Source organism: Macaca nemestrina, chromosome 14 (genome assembly GCF_043159975.1).
Source record: "Macaca nemestrina isolate mMacNem1 chromosome 14, mMacNem.hap1, whole genome shotgun sequence".
NCBI classification, from domain to species: domain Eukaryota; kingdom Metazoa; phylum Chordata; class Mammalia; order Primates; family Cercopithecidae; genus Macaca; species Macaca nemestrina.
In genome coordinates this window covers 40,877,034-40,891,208 of record NC_092138.1, presented here as the reverse complement: position 1 = coordinate 40,891,208, position 14,175 = coordinate 40,877,034, and the positions used below count along the sequence as shown (strand labels likewise).

General features: G+C 33.2%; 1 long non-coding RNA gene across 4 annotated transcripts in view; it reads left to right on the top strand.

Annotated features, from left to right (window-relative positions):
- Positions 1 to 14,175, top strand: part of LOC105489114 (uncharacterized) — a 193,240-nt gene that overhangs the window by 116,159 nt on the left and 62,906 nt on the right. The window contains exon 1 of one of the 4 annotated variants that reach the window (XR_011612560.1): positions 9,681 to 9,728. The exons of the other annotated variants lie outside the window; for them this stretch is intronic. This is a non-coding gene — a long non-coding RNA (uncharacterized lncRNA). Of the gene's footprint in view, positions 1 to 9,680; positions 9,729 to 14,175 lie in introns of those variants that run through there. 4 annotated transcript variants of the gene reach the window in all.

Below are 14,175 nucleotides of genomic sequence, written 5' to 3'. Positions count from 1 at the left end.
TTCACAGACAACTACCCCAAAACATCTACAGATGGCATTAGTCTTATAGTCAATCTGAGACCAGAAAACTCTCCATCCCCTCGTCAGCAGGAACACACCACCCCTCGTCCTTTTTATAACTATATGGTCTGCATTGACAGAGCAGGAGCATTGCCATCTTGGACAAGCATTGCTATTTTAAAGTTCCCCTTGATTGAAAGCCACCTAAATCCAAAGGGCTTCAGCCTAATGGTTAAGGTCAGCATGATTATAAACCACAATGACATCTCGACCAGAAACATTTCAACCGTAAGATAAATCCCTCCCCAGCCAGAGACATGCCAGCCCCGAGATAACCTCCCTTCTGGCCAGAGAGATGTCAGCTCCAAGATAACCTCCCCTCTGACCAGAGACATTCCAACTCCTCAGTAGACTTCTCTTCCACACAGAAACATTCCAAGCCTGTAATAAGTTCTCTCACCCTGAGCCCTAAAATACCCTTAGTCTGTAAGAGAGAGTGCTCCTGACTGAAATCAGCCAGAATCCCCTCTCAGGTTTATTCTACAAAATAAACCTGTCTTTGATTGTTGAGCAACTTTTTGTATTTCTTTCCTCTTTCTTTAACTCTTACACTGTCTATCACCTTTCTTCCCATTTCATGAGTGACCAGGCACTAAACACAAAGATGGCAACAGTAGAAACTGGGGACTTCTAGAGAGGAGAGGGAGAAAGGAGGGCATGGGTTGAAAAACTATTAATATTATGCTTACTCCCTGGATGATGGGATCATTCATTCCCCAACCTCAGCATTATGCAATATAACCAGGTAACCAACCTGCACATGCACCCCCTGAATCTAAAAGTTTTTTTTAAGTAAGATAATGTTTTCCTCAATACTTACATAATAGAAAATAAGTTTAAAAATAAGAATAACAAATAATAAAAATAAAAGCAAAGACTTCAAATGGTATAAACTTCAAAAAATGGTAGCTAAAGGAAAAATTAGAAAATCCAGGTATATATTGAGACAGGCTCCTGATATCAAGTGTGAAGGAAAAATATCTTGGCCCCTTCAAGTTGGGAACTGCTCAGGGCAAATCTACCTCCCATTCTGTTCAGAGTCATCCCTCTACTCACTGAGATAGATGCATAGCTGATTGCCTCCTTTGGAAGGGCTAATCAGAAACTCAAAAGAATGTAACCATTTGTGTCTCACCTATCTGTGACCTGGAAAGCCCCTCCCTGCTTTAAGTCTTCCTGCCTTTGCTTCAAGTTGTCCCACCTTTCCAGACCAAACGACCAAACAAATGTACTACTTATGTATATCGATTGATGTCTTATGTCTCCCTATAATATATAAAACTAAGCTGTGCCTTGACCACCTTGGGCACGTGTTGTCAGGACTTCCTGAAGCTGTGTCATGGATGTGTATCCTCAACCTTGGCAAAATAAACTTTCTAAATTAATTGAGACTTGTCTCAAAGTTTCAGGGTTTACAAACTCTATCTCATAGAAACTACATTAAGTGATAGAGGACCTGATAATTGTCACCACACCTTCAAAAATACCAAAAAATATGAATTCTTGAGAAATCCTTGTATTTTCTCTCAATTGCTGGGCAATAGTAGAATGGCTAACTGGGAGAGGCATTTAAAACTGAAGACTGTTGCTCTCAAATGGAAATGAAGATTTCTTCTGTATTAAATTGGAGAGAATATCAACAGTCCAGTAAACGCATGCTACTAATAGCCCCATCGGACAGCTACTCTGGTAATAAATTGAATAAAGTCTCATATAAACTAATAAGACAATCTCAAAACATAGAACTAAGTAGGACTATGCCTAGTGTCATATGAACCCTCCTGAAATCTTTTTACAGTTTACCCACAGGCTACATGAAAGTGGAAAGAACATGATATATGTAGACTTCAAAATTCATGTATCCTAGTAATAAAAATAAACCAATCTAACATAGAATTAGAAAAAGTCTAGATATTATCTACTTAGTATTACTCAAAATATAGTCCATGAAATATATGTCACTGACCCACTGTGAGAAAGGTATAAAAATTCAGAGGAAGTATTTAGAAACTTTGGTAGACATTTGACATTATTGAGGTATCCAAAGTCTTTGTTAGTGGACTCATTCCATTTAGTAAGATGTATATCAGTTCAATTGATGTTAAATATGAATAGTTTATCACTTGGGGCATGGTCTGTTAACAAGCATGCACAGAAGTACCAGGTATTAGCTCACAATGGATTATAAACAAAAAGTAAAAAATACATACTGGTCTCTAACGTAACCAGTTTGATAAGCACTGGCCTTCCTAGACCTAATGAGGTTAGAGTATTTATAATAAAAAAATACTTTAAATAGCTTCACAATTATGAAACTCTACTCTAAAAAAGAGTAATATTATATCAATAGAGATATGGAACACCAAACATTGGGCAGGATATGCAATGGGGGAAAATAAGTAGTAGAAAGAATGTATTCCTCATATTAAAATACATATGTTCATGTATTTAATATAAATAAGTTAAAAGCCAAATAATAAAAATACCAAATGACATTAAATTATACATTGTAGAGCTAAATAAATGAAAATCAAACTAGCGTTTTCACACAATAATTTGTGAGTCACAAGGAAAAGATCGATAAGACAGAAAATTAACTTGCTAATAGGAAAGACTAGATACAAGAGGAAAAGTGCAAACATAGCTAAGAAATTAGAGAGCAGTTAAAGGAGTAGAAGATGGATTATCAAATTAAAACAATAACTTCTGTTCTGAAAGTAGAAAATTCAACAGAAGGAGAAATATTTTACTCAAATATTTAATAGAGAAAAGGTTCTTTGTCATAAGAGAACAGCCAATTTTGTAGATAGAAGGAAAAACCACTGAAAACAATTGATTACAGGGCAATAAAAGCAAAAATCTTAAGCCTGACTGTATCATTAAAATTTATAGGTCAAGAAATAATTTTTCAAGGCATGCAGACAGAATATAACTGACTGATAATTTACTTTGCTCGGGCAACATTTAATTTAAGACAAAAACACATTATTTCATATCTCAGGAAAATTTTGCTCCAAGATTATACTGGGATAAAATCTTCTATCAGAATAAAAGTGATTGAAATGTCCAAAAAAATATTCTTGAGGTTCTCACAGTGACTGGGAAAAAAAAAATATTGATTATACTATCCATGTAATTAAAAAGGATCAAGTTAAGTAACTCAGTAAGACTACATCATATTACAGAGAGAGAGAGTAAACTTTCAATCTAGTTAGATAGAGAACCATGATTGAACAATTTGGGGGACATTACAATATAAATATTTTAATTAAAATTTAATCACATACTAAAATTAACTATTATATAAAATAAGAAAATTATATAATTTAAAATTGAGGAGTATAAGAATGTGATAGAATGCTAATCTCTTTATATTTTATATCATTAAGATGTTATTTAAAGTTTACATATGCACCTATAATTATTTGCCTAATTTAAAACTTTTTATGACCTTAATACGCAGTTTCTCAACCTTAGCACTACTAACATTTTGGACCAGGTAATTCCTTGGTGAACTGTCCTCTTCATTGTAGAATGTTTAGCAGCATCTCTGGCCTCCACCCACTGGACTATAGTAGTGTTTCCCATCCCATTCTTGGTGTGGCAACTAAAAAGTTTCTAGATATTTTCAAATGTACCCTGGGAGTCAAATCTCCCCTCCCCTAAGAACCACTATGTTGGTGGTATTATTTAAGAAGATTTTCTTGTGATTGAAAAAAATATTATCTGAAAACACAGCAATTCTTTTAATTCACTTTTGAAAAGATTTAAATACAGTTAGATGTAATATTTTTATATTGATTTATTATATTTTCTTTTGTTCTCCTTGTCCAATTTAGTATTAATAATTAACAAAATTATTAGTAGAAAAATTACATTCAGAATCTTGACTATTATGATTTCTGAAACTAAATAAATTTATTAATATTTTTTGATGACAAAGAAAATATGGTTATGCTTAATTACCTAAATCTCACTAAAGGAATACAAAGGATATTTACAATTTCCTCACTAATGTTTAAGTAGTTGATTATGTATCGCATAGTTAAGATTAAAATTCATGTAAGATGAGATATTAATAGTTCATATCTTATTACTTGGTTCAGGTAACAAATACAGATTTAATAATTTTACCTTAGAATGGGCAACCTGCATTTGTCTGAGGTTTACTGATTTACTTTCAAAATATTTGTCAGTGATTACCATTCGTAGGTAATGTAGCTGCTACTGCTTTGATACTGTGGACTATTTGCCTGATTGACTACAGGTTCTACGAGGTCAGGAATTGTTCTGATTTTGCTCACTACACTTACCAAAGGGCCAATAACACTCCTAGTACATAATAAATGCTTAATAAATATGTAAATGCAGAAGTAATCATCCAACTGAGCTTGAATATTTTATTTTTAATTCTGATTATCCATTCAATTTCAAGTTCTCTATTTACAGCAATGCATTACTAATAAATTTCTCACAATTCAGGAAAATGTTAAGCATCAAATTGTCTAGAACAGTCTTGATTAGGTGATTTCCTTTAGTCTTCTAACGAAGCACACATACGCTTAAGCTTCACTATTCTAATTTCAAGTTCTGGGAATTCATCCAAATATAAAATGCATATTAAGCTGAACCTATAGAAGGATAAAGAAATCTTTCTATTAAAATTTTATGAGACATTTTTGACACTTTCTCTCTGTTTCCCTCCTTCCTCCTCTGTTGTACTCTCTGTAACACATGGAATGGTGTTAACATGTGAGAAACACACTGTCTCTGCAAAGTTGAAATCCATATTTAATTAGCCCAGTTTCAAATAAACAATGTTTTCATTTGTAATGTGAGGTTGCAAACTCTTTGAAGGATGAGGCTCAGCAACAGTATAGGATAGAGTCCCTCTTGTGAGTTTTGGGCCAGGTTCACAATATTCTCTTAATATGGTTTTGCTTTTAGAATCATTTCAGGCATTACAGTTGATCATGTTTATGAGTACTCAGGGACTTCTAAGTATGCAAATTATTTAGCTGACACATATACAGACTAATGAAATTTTACTAAATAGAGAGCCATCATTATAAGGAAATACTTTGTAATATTTTGGTATGCATATCCATAGCATATATTTTATGCTTTCTATTAATTATATTTTATTAGTTATAAGAAGCTTAACTGTTTTTTAAGGTAACTTTTTAAAATCAAGGCTTTCCTTCTCACTGTTTGTGTAATAAACCAAAATGTTTCTTTTATAGTCATTATTTCTACTTTTATAATTACAGTTTTGTCCATATATTTAGTAACATATTTCTCGTTACTTACAAACTATAAAGTACTTTCTTGTTCCAAAAAATCTGATTATATTTACTACGTTTTAAAAAATTTTTATTTGTTCATTTTTTTGAGATGAAGTCTCACTTTGCTGCCCAGGCTGGAGTGCAATGGCACAATATCAGCTCACTGCAACCTCCACCTCCAGAGTTCAAGCAATTCTCCTGCTTCAGCCTCCCAAGTAGCTCAGATTACAGGCGCCCGCCACCATGCTCATCTAAGTTTTGTATTTTCAGTAGAGGGGAGGTTTCACCATGTTGGTCAAGCTGGTCTCAAACTCCTGACCTCAAGTGATCTGCCTGCCTCAGCCTCTCAAAGTGCTGGAATTACAGGCATGAGCCACCATGCCCGGTGATTTACTACATTTGTATAAATATATATAAAAATAATGTAAAAGAGAGTAACATGCAACTTTAAACAATTTTTATAATAAAATAATGCTTTTGTACTGCAGGTGAAAATTCAGATGCAATGATTGGTTGGATCAAAGATTAGAAAAACTCCTCATTCTAATTAGAGGATGAAGGAAGTGCTCAGCCCAATACTTAGTTACTTTGTATGTTCATTGACTTGCCTCAGGGTAGAACCCAAGAAACATTCAAGATGGCATTGGCAAACCTTTAAGTGATGTAATCTTTAAGTGATGTATTCCATTGAAAACCTTTTATTAATTTGTTTTAGATGTTTCAAGAACTTCTGTTTAAATCTAGTGATATTAATATTTGAATAAAGCTTATTACCCAATACAAGTATCACATTACCATGTCTTGTGATCGCTTATCATAGTTAATGGTTTTACTTTGTTCCCTTCCCTACATCAGATTATTCAAATCTGTACCTCTTAATGCCATTAACATTAAATTTTTTGTGAAACTTGATACAATTAATGTAAAATAACCTCACTTTTGAGACTGGTAGTATAGTACAATTACAATTCCTCTCTTGTAGAAATTTGTCTATTTCCTGGAGTTAAAAAATTATTTAACTGCTTTTTTCATTTGTTAAGTTTTTTATACATCTAGTTCTCTATTATTCAAAAGTATAAACCGAACTGTGGCATATTTATAAATAATGTTTCCAAATAGAAAGTCTTCCAAATTTGCTCTCAATTATATTATATTTTTCTTGAAGAGATTTAATCTTTTTCTGTCCTCTGCTGAAATCTAGATGTATTGCTCTTTACGCAAAGCGTACAGCTGTTAACCAGGAACCACCCATCACTCTTCTCCTCAACTGAAGTTCCTGGTTCCTAAATCTTATGTTGTCCACTTTCTTGTTTACTGAAGCATTTATTATAGTTAATTCTAAGACCATGAGACTGAAAGGTAAATTGGTCTAGTCGTAAAAGCCTGAAAATATTTTTACTGCCTCCGTACAACTGATGGGTGTTTAACTTTGTATATAATGCAACGAAAGTATATTCTGGGACAACTCGTTTGCCACAGCATTTTGGGCCCTTTGTTTCATTTTATGCTTACTCTCCATTACTACTGAGATTCCAAATAATGTGTACATGATCTCCAAATATCGGTATCTCAAGACCATTGCTCTGGAGTGGCTCATTTCTTCAAGAATTTCCTCAAATAGTTTACCTGCATGCTAAAATTGTGACTCATGGAATTGTGAAGGCGAGACAGCAGACGTGACTTAACATTCAGTATAGAATTTTTGATATTATCTTTGTTTTTTTTTTTTTTTTTTTTTTTTTTTTTACCTCTTCCCCACCCTACTCTGCCTAATAATCTCAGTTTCCTATCTTTAACTTCGACAAGGACATACATTGATTATCCTTTGGTAATTTCTTCTACAGGTGGATGAAAATTAGGTGCAGGCTATGAAAAATGAAGGAATGGAGTCTCTGTCTCTTGGCAATTAGTTGATAAAGTTGAGTTAATGCATAACAATCAGTTGTGAGATTTTTTCACATAATTTTGTCTAAAAAACAAAATTTAGTGTAATGCTTTATTGAAATTTAGAATAATACTTTATCAAAAATGAATTTACAGTATGATGTTATGATTTCATAGCGTTCTGGCATCATTTTGAGAAATGTCATCTCAACCTATATAGAGATGAATGTAAATTAAAAACAAGAGATACATTTTATGCTAGTGGAAAAAATTTATATATCCCACAATATAGAAATGGTGAATTAAAACTTGGCATCTTCTTTAGATGGAAATGAATGCTTTTGAGTTAAGGAAATATATTATCTTTCTTTTTGTTGGTCCTTGTTTGTATGTGTACTGGATAATTATGTAACAATATGTAAAACAAACAGAAAAGAAAGATGCCTTGCCACTTACCTCTTTTTCCATACTTCCATCCTCTTTTGGAACCCCTGATTAAAATTTATTCACATTGTTAATTCAAAATTTCTCTTTTCAGAAAAAGAAAAAGAGTAAAAGAGAGGTAAACTCACAAGAGAAGAAAATGTATCTTTATAGGCACAAAAAGTAAATTTTGAGAATCAATTTTATTTTATTTTTGAAATTGATTTGCAACATTTATTTAACGTATAGGTACTTTGTGGTCTTAGAACACTTTGGTAAAAGTCTCAAGCTTGTCCCTTTTCGGCTATGTGACTCTAAATTTCAAATGTATTTATTTTTAATATAAAAACATCAGTACTTTTCCTGTCTACCTCACAAAATCTAATTTAAAAAATAAATAAATAAACTGGAAAATGCAAGAAACTGTACATATTGAAGGTTTCAGTATGTATGGGATTTTTCCCTTTTGGATTATATTCCAGAATAAAAATCTCCAAAACTTTTTAAAATTATGAATGAAATCCAAAAAAACACTAAGAATTGAAATCTTTACCATAAATAACAGCTGCTCTTTGACAGTGTTGTCTCTATCGTGGCATATACTTTGCATGAACAGTTTCTCAAAGCTTTAAGGGGTTTAGTTTTATTATACTTCTTGTGACAGTTTGTATACAAAAGAGAATAAACAAAGCATTACACTAAATATTGTATATTTTAAAACTGAAAACATTCTAATGATATTTAGCTGCATAGCATAGCAAAAATCCTGAAGAAATATTTCAAACCAGAAGGGATAATGAACACAGGTAGCATTTTTTTTTTAACAGTCTTTTTTAACTTTCCCTAGAGAGCAAGTATATGTCTCAGCAATTTGTATTTATCCACTAGAGACAGGTATGAAGCAGACCTTAAAGATCACAGAATTTTACTTTTTTCCTTTAGAATTGAAGACACTAAACTAAGAAGATAACTAATTTTTCTATTATCACTCGATGGGTTACTGGAGTAATTTGGATTACAGAGCAGAGGGGTCAGCAAGCCAAGCCCCTTCAGAGCACCCCATAGTGCTAAGTCTGCTCCTCCTCTGTTGTGTCATAAAAGCTATGCTTGTAGATATTTAGAAGTGAGATTTTTGGCTCAAAATGATAAAAGAACATACAAATCTATTTTTAAATAAATTTCAGCCTCCATAAAAAGCTCAGAAAAGCAGCTAGCCACTTAAAATAAAATTTGCAAAATCCTTGGCCTCATATTGGAGGCTCTTTTAGAAAATACAGATAGTTATTGACAAAAAATGTTGTTCCATTATGACATCATTATTGTTAATGCCAGCTCAATTCTAGCATAGGAAATTAGAAATTCCTAGTGGCAGGTGAGTTATCCGTTTTTACTAGACACAATAATTCGTGGTCCTTGAAAGTCAAAGATGGAGCCATTGTTTCAGTTTCTTCTATTAAATGCCTTTGCTTTTATCCTTCAGCTAGCCAAGTAAGTGTCACACTGCAGAGGTTGTGGAGCAGCAAAGGACTTCACAGAGTATTGTCCAGTGTTGTGTCTCCACATCCTTTACAATATCACTTTTCTTTGTATAGCACTTGACAAACTCTTAAGAGAGTGAAAAGAAGTTAGTCCTTTATTTCTTATGTTCGCTATTTCCTATTTTATCTTTTTCCTATGCTCTTTCTTTGGGTAAAATGTGGGAAATTATTCAGCTGTGATGAAGCAGTGATTTGCATATTAAATTCATTACTGGTGATTAAACCTTCATTTGGAAATAACATCAAGAAAATCACTGCCAGGTCATACTGGCTAGATCTCTACAACAGGCATTTGCTGTTACTCTCTGTGTTTCCCAAGCATGCTGAGGGATAGAAAATAATAATAATAACCACAAAATGGAATTTTATTAAACCTACATTATCACATAGTGTATAGTTAGATATTGTATATGACTAACTCTAATTTTTACAAACATATTGGTGAAGAACCAAATGTGTAACTGGGTACTTTTATTAACATCCTTGTTTTAAATAAGGAAGCTGAAACACAAGATTGCATGTGATAAAGAGAGCAGAGGTAGGATTCATTTTCGTCTACTATACGTCAAAGCCTGCACTTTCCCACTAAAACATTCACAGAAACAAAATTATTGAGTCAGCCTTTATCGAATCTCTGTTAAACATCTACTGTTTATTTTTAAATGTCTGGGGAGAAAATTCAATTTACCAAGCATGTATTGCGAATCCACAATGTCACCAGTCTCCTGCACGTTGGGCAGTGAAATCCATCAGTGAATATTTTTCAGGAAGATGTTTACTTTTGGTGTTACTATGAGGCAAATCCTTTATCACCTAACCTAAATCTAGCTTTTTATGTGTGCAAACACAAAAATGTGTACATTCATATTTGTTTCTTCATCCCAGACAGAATATATGCTTGTGTTGATCAGATGTAATTAGAGGTTTTTATGCTGTTATATAGAGTAAATAACGTGACCTTTCATATAAATTGATTTCCCAGACTTCTTACCTACAATATAAATGGTATAAATTAATGTCTTCTTTCTATAAAGATTTAATTTGCAATGTTAGTTAAACCCTAATGAAAATTCTACTTTTGTCTTATTTCCATGTTCTAATTTGCTACAAAATTAAATCAGACATAATTCATTTTTCACAAATTAGTAATAACAACTACCCTTTCTTCATTTACTTATTCACAACCAAATTCCTTTTTTAAGTCAATATATTGCCTAGTAAGTAAACTAAGCTAGTTGATTCACAGAAGTTATGGGAAAGTAGTGCATCTTTCCCCCTATTCTATTCTCAGTTGTTTTTCTGACTTTCTATGAGGCTCTATAGAACTGGTTAGACAATCCAGAGGGTGGTCAGGCATAGACGTTTATGTAGTAATTTGTGGATTGAAAATGTGGGAAGGAGGTTTTGCTGGCAAATATAATCACTTTTTCCAAGGGCAATCAATGAATGCACCTTTGTTTTCCATCTACATTTAGTAGCAAATGATGAATAAAAAGAAAAACAAGACATAAATATCAGAATGTTATTTTTATAACTGATGTGGCTACACGTTCACGAAGGGGCTTGCTTATTTCTTGCCTTTGCCTTGAATTAGAATTACTACACAAAATAGCAGGTTAATCCCATAAGCTCTGGCCTGCCAAGCTAAGCTTACTACTTACTCACTAGAAAGTAATGTCTCACAGATGGAAGTACGATGGGAAGGATTGGTGGTTAGAAGAACTAAGCCAGGCATTCCCAATTCCTACTACCAAGTGCACCAATAGGATAAGGTGAGAAATATGTTGGCTGGAGTATTATCAGATAAACACTTCTCCTCACACTGTATTATAAGATGTGTAAGATAAGGTTTTCTTCATTGCTGTATTCAGATCTATTGCAGTGTCTGATACAGAATAGATGCTAAATATTTGCTGAATGTAAATATAATGAAGAAAGTATTCATAAGAGTATTCACTTTCAGGTCAGATTTAAGTGTTTAATGCATTTTGATTTGATTTTTGTGTGTGATGAGACATAGGGATCTAAATTCCTTCTTCTGCTTGTGGATATCCAGTTTTCCCAGCACCATTTATTGAAGAGAGTTCTTTCCCTAATGTATGTTGTTGGCAACTTTGTCAAAAATAAGTTCACTAGAGGTATATAGATTGAGTTCTGAATTATCTATTCTGATCCATTGATCTGCATGTTTTTATGCCAGTACTAAGATGTTTTGGTTACCATAGCTTTGTAGTAAAATTTGAAGTCAGGTAATGTGATTTTTCCAGTTGTGTTCTGTTTGCTCAGGACGGCTTTGGCTATTCTGGGTCTTTTGTAGATCCATATAAATTTTAGGATTTATTTTCTCTTTCTTTGAAGAATGTGAAACTATGAAACAAATAAAAAACAACACTAGGGAAACTATCTAGGATATTGAACTAGGCAAAGATTTATTGAGTAATACCCCACAAGCACAGGCAACCAAACTAAAAATGGACAAATGGAATTGCATCAAGTTAAAAGCTTCTGCACAGCAAAAGAAACAATCAACAAACTGAAGAGAAAATCCGTAGAATGGGAAAAAAATATTTGCAACCTACTTGTCTAATGAGGAATAGATAACCAGAATATGTAAGGAGTTCAAACAACTCTACAGGAGAAAAAAAAAACAAAAAACCTAATAATTCAATTTAAAAATAGGCAAAGATCTGAAAAAATATTTCTCAAAAGAAGACATTCAAAGGGCAAACAGGTATAGAAAAAGGTGCTCAACATCATTGATCATCAGAGCAGTGCAAATAGAAACTACAATGAAATATTAATATAATTCCACCCCAATTAAAAGAGCTTTTATCCAAATGTCAGCCAATAATGAATGCTAGTGAGGATATGGAGAAAAAGTAAGCTTCATATACTGTTGATGGGAATGTAAGTTAGTACAGCCACTATGAATAACAGTATGAAAGCTCCTCAAAATACTAAAAATAAAACTACCAGATAATCCAGCAATCTCACTGCCAAGCATATATACAAAAGAAAATAAATCAATATATCGAAGGGATATCTGTACTTCTATGTTTATTGCAGCACTATTCACAATAGTCAAAGTCTGAAAGCCACCTGAGTGTTAGTTAACGGATGGATGGGTAAAGAAACTGTGGTATCTATACATGATGGAGTACTATTCAGCCATAAAAAAATGAGGTCCCATCATTTGCAATAACTGGATGGAACTAGAAAACATTATGTTAAATGAAATAACCAGATATGGAAAGGCAAACTTATGTTCTCCCTCATTTGTGGGAACTAAAAATTTAAACAATTGAACTTATAGAGGTAGAAAGTAGAATGATGGTTACCAAGGTCTGGGAAGGGTAGTGGGGAGGAAGGGGAAAATAAAGGTAGTTAATGTGTTGGATTTGTATTGCATTTGTTGATATTAACTACGCTTTGTACTTAGTTAGATACAATAAATAAGATCTATGATTTGATAGCACAACAGAGTAACAATAATTAGTTGTACATTTTAGAGTAACTGAGGGAGTATAATTGGAATGTTCATAAAACAAAGAAATTATGAATTCTTGAAGTGATGTATACCTGATACATTTATCCTGATGTGATTATTATATATTGTATGTCTGTATCAAAATATCTCTTGTATCCTATAAATAGATACACAACTACAATGTGCCCATAAAAATATAAATTTAAAAAATTTTGAAGGAGTATTTACTTTTATCTTATGAAGTCATCACATATTAAAATAGAAGAGATGGTTTATATCAGAGACTTTATCATAATTCAACATTTTATTTAAATAATTAAATACTGCTCCTTTTAAAAATTCTAGAAGAATGCAATGATTGTATTACTTCATAGGAAATATTAATCAAAAATAAGAAATTATTTTTATTAGAAATAATATACACCTTCATTATAAGCTATTCAAGGTACAGTAACATACATTAGAATAAAGCAGAGTCTCTAAATGGTATATTCTACCTTACAATGCATATTGTTATGATACTGTTTTATTTTATTTAACAATGTTTTGAATGTTTTCTATGTATGTGCATATCTTTGCCTCAGTATTTTCTTTATTTTTTTATTTTTATATATTTACTTTTTTTGAGACGGAGTCCCACTCTGTCTCCCAGGCTGGAGTGCAGTGGCACCATCTTGGCTCAAGGCAACCTCCGACTCCCAGGTTCAAGCGATTCTCTTGCCTCAGCCTCCTCAGCAGCTGTGATTACAGCGACCGCTATCATGCCCTGCTAATTTCTTTTTTGTATTTTCAGTAGAGACGGGGTTTCGCCACGTTGACCAGGCTGGTCTCAAACTCTTGACCTCAGACGATCCACCCGCCTCAGCCTCCCAAAGTGCTGGGATTACAGGTGTGAGCCACCGCGCCCATCCTGCCTCAGTATTTAAATGGATACATGGAAATGTAACACATATTACTTAACCTTATGGATTCATTTAGGTTTTTTTCTAATTATTTTGTTATTATAAGCAATAATACAACTAATAATCATGTGCATATCATTGTATAAGCCTATGAACATATTTCTCAAGAACAGATAACCAGAAGCCAAACTGCTGTGTCGGTTTTGAGCATTTTTCCTCAAAAGAATATGAAGTTAGGCTGGGCGCAGTAGCTCATGCCTGTAATCCCAGCACTTTTGGAGGCCGAGGCCGGTGGATCACGAGGTCAGGAGATCAAGAACATCCTGGCTAACACAGTGAAACCCTGTATCTACTAAAAATACAAAAAATTAGCTACTCAGGAGGCTGAGTCAGGAGAATGGTGTGAATCTGGGAGGCAGAGCTTGCAGTGAGCCGAGATCGCGCCATTGCACTCCAGCCTGGGAGACGGTGAGACTCCATCTCAAAAAAAAAAAAAAAAAAAGAGCATGAAGTTACTCTATGATTTTGTCCTCCATCTTCACAATTATGGCCAATCTGATAAGTGAAAAATATTTTATCAATAATTTATTTGATGC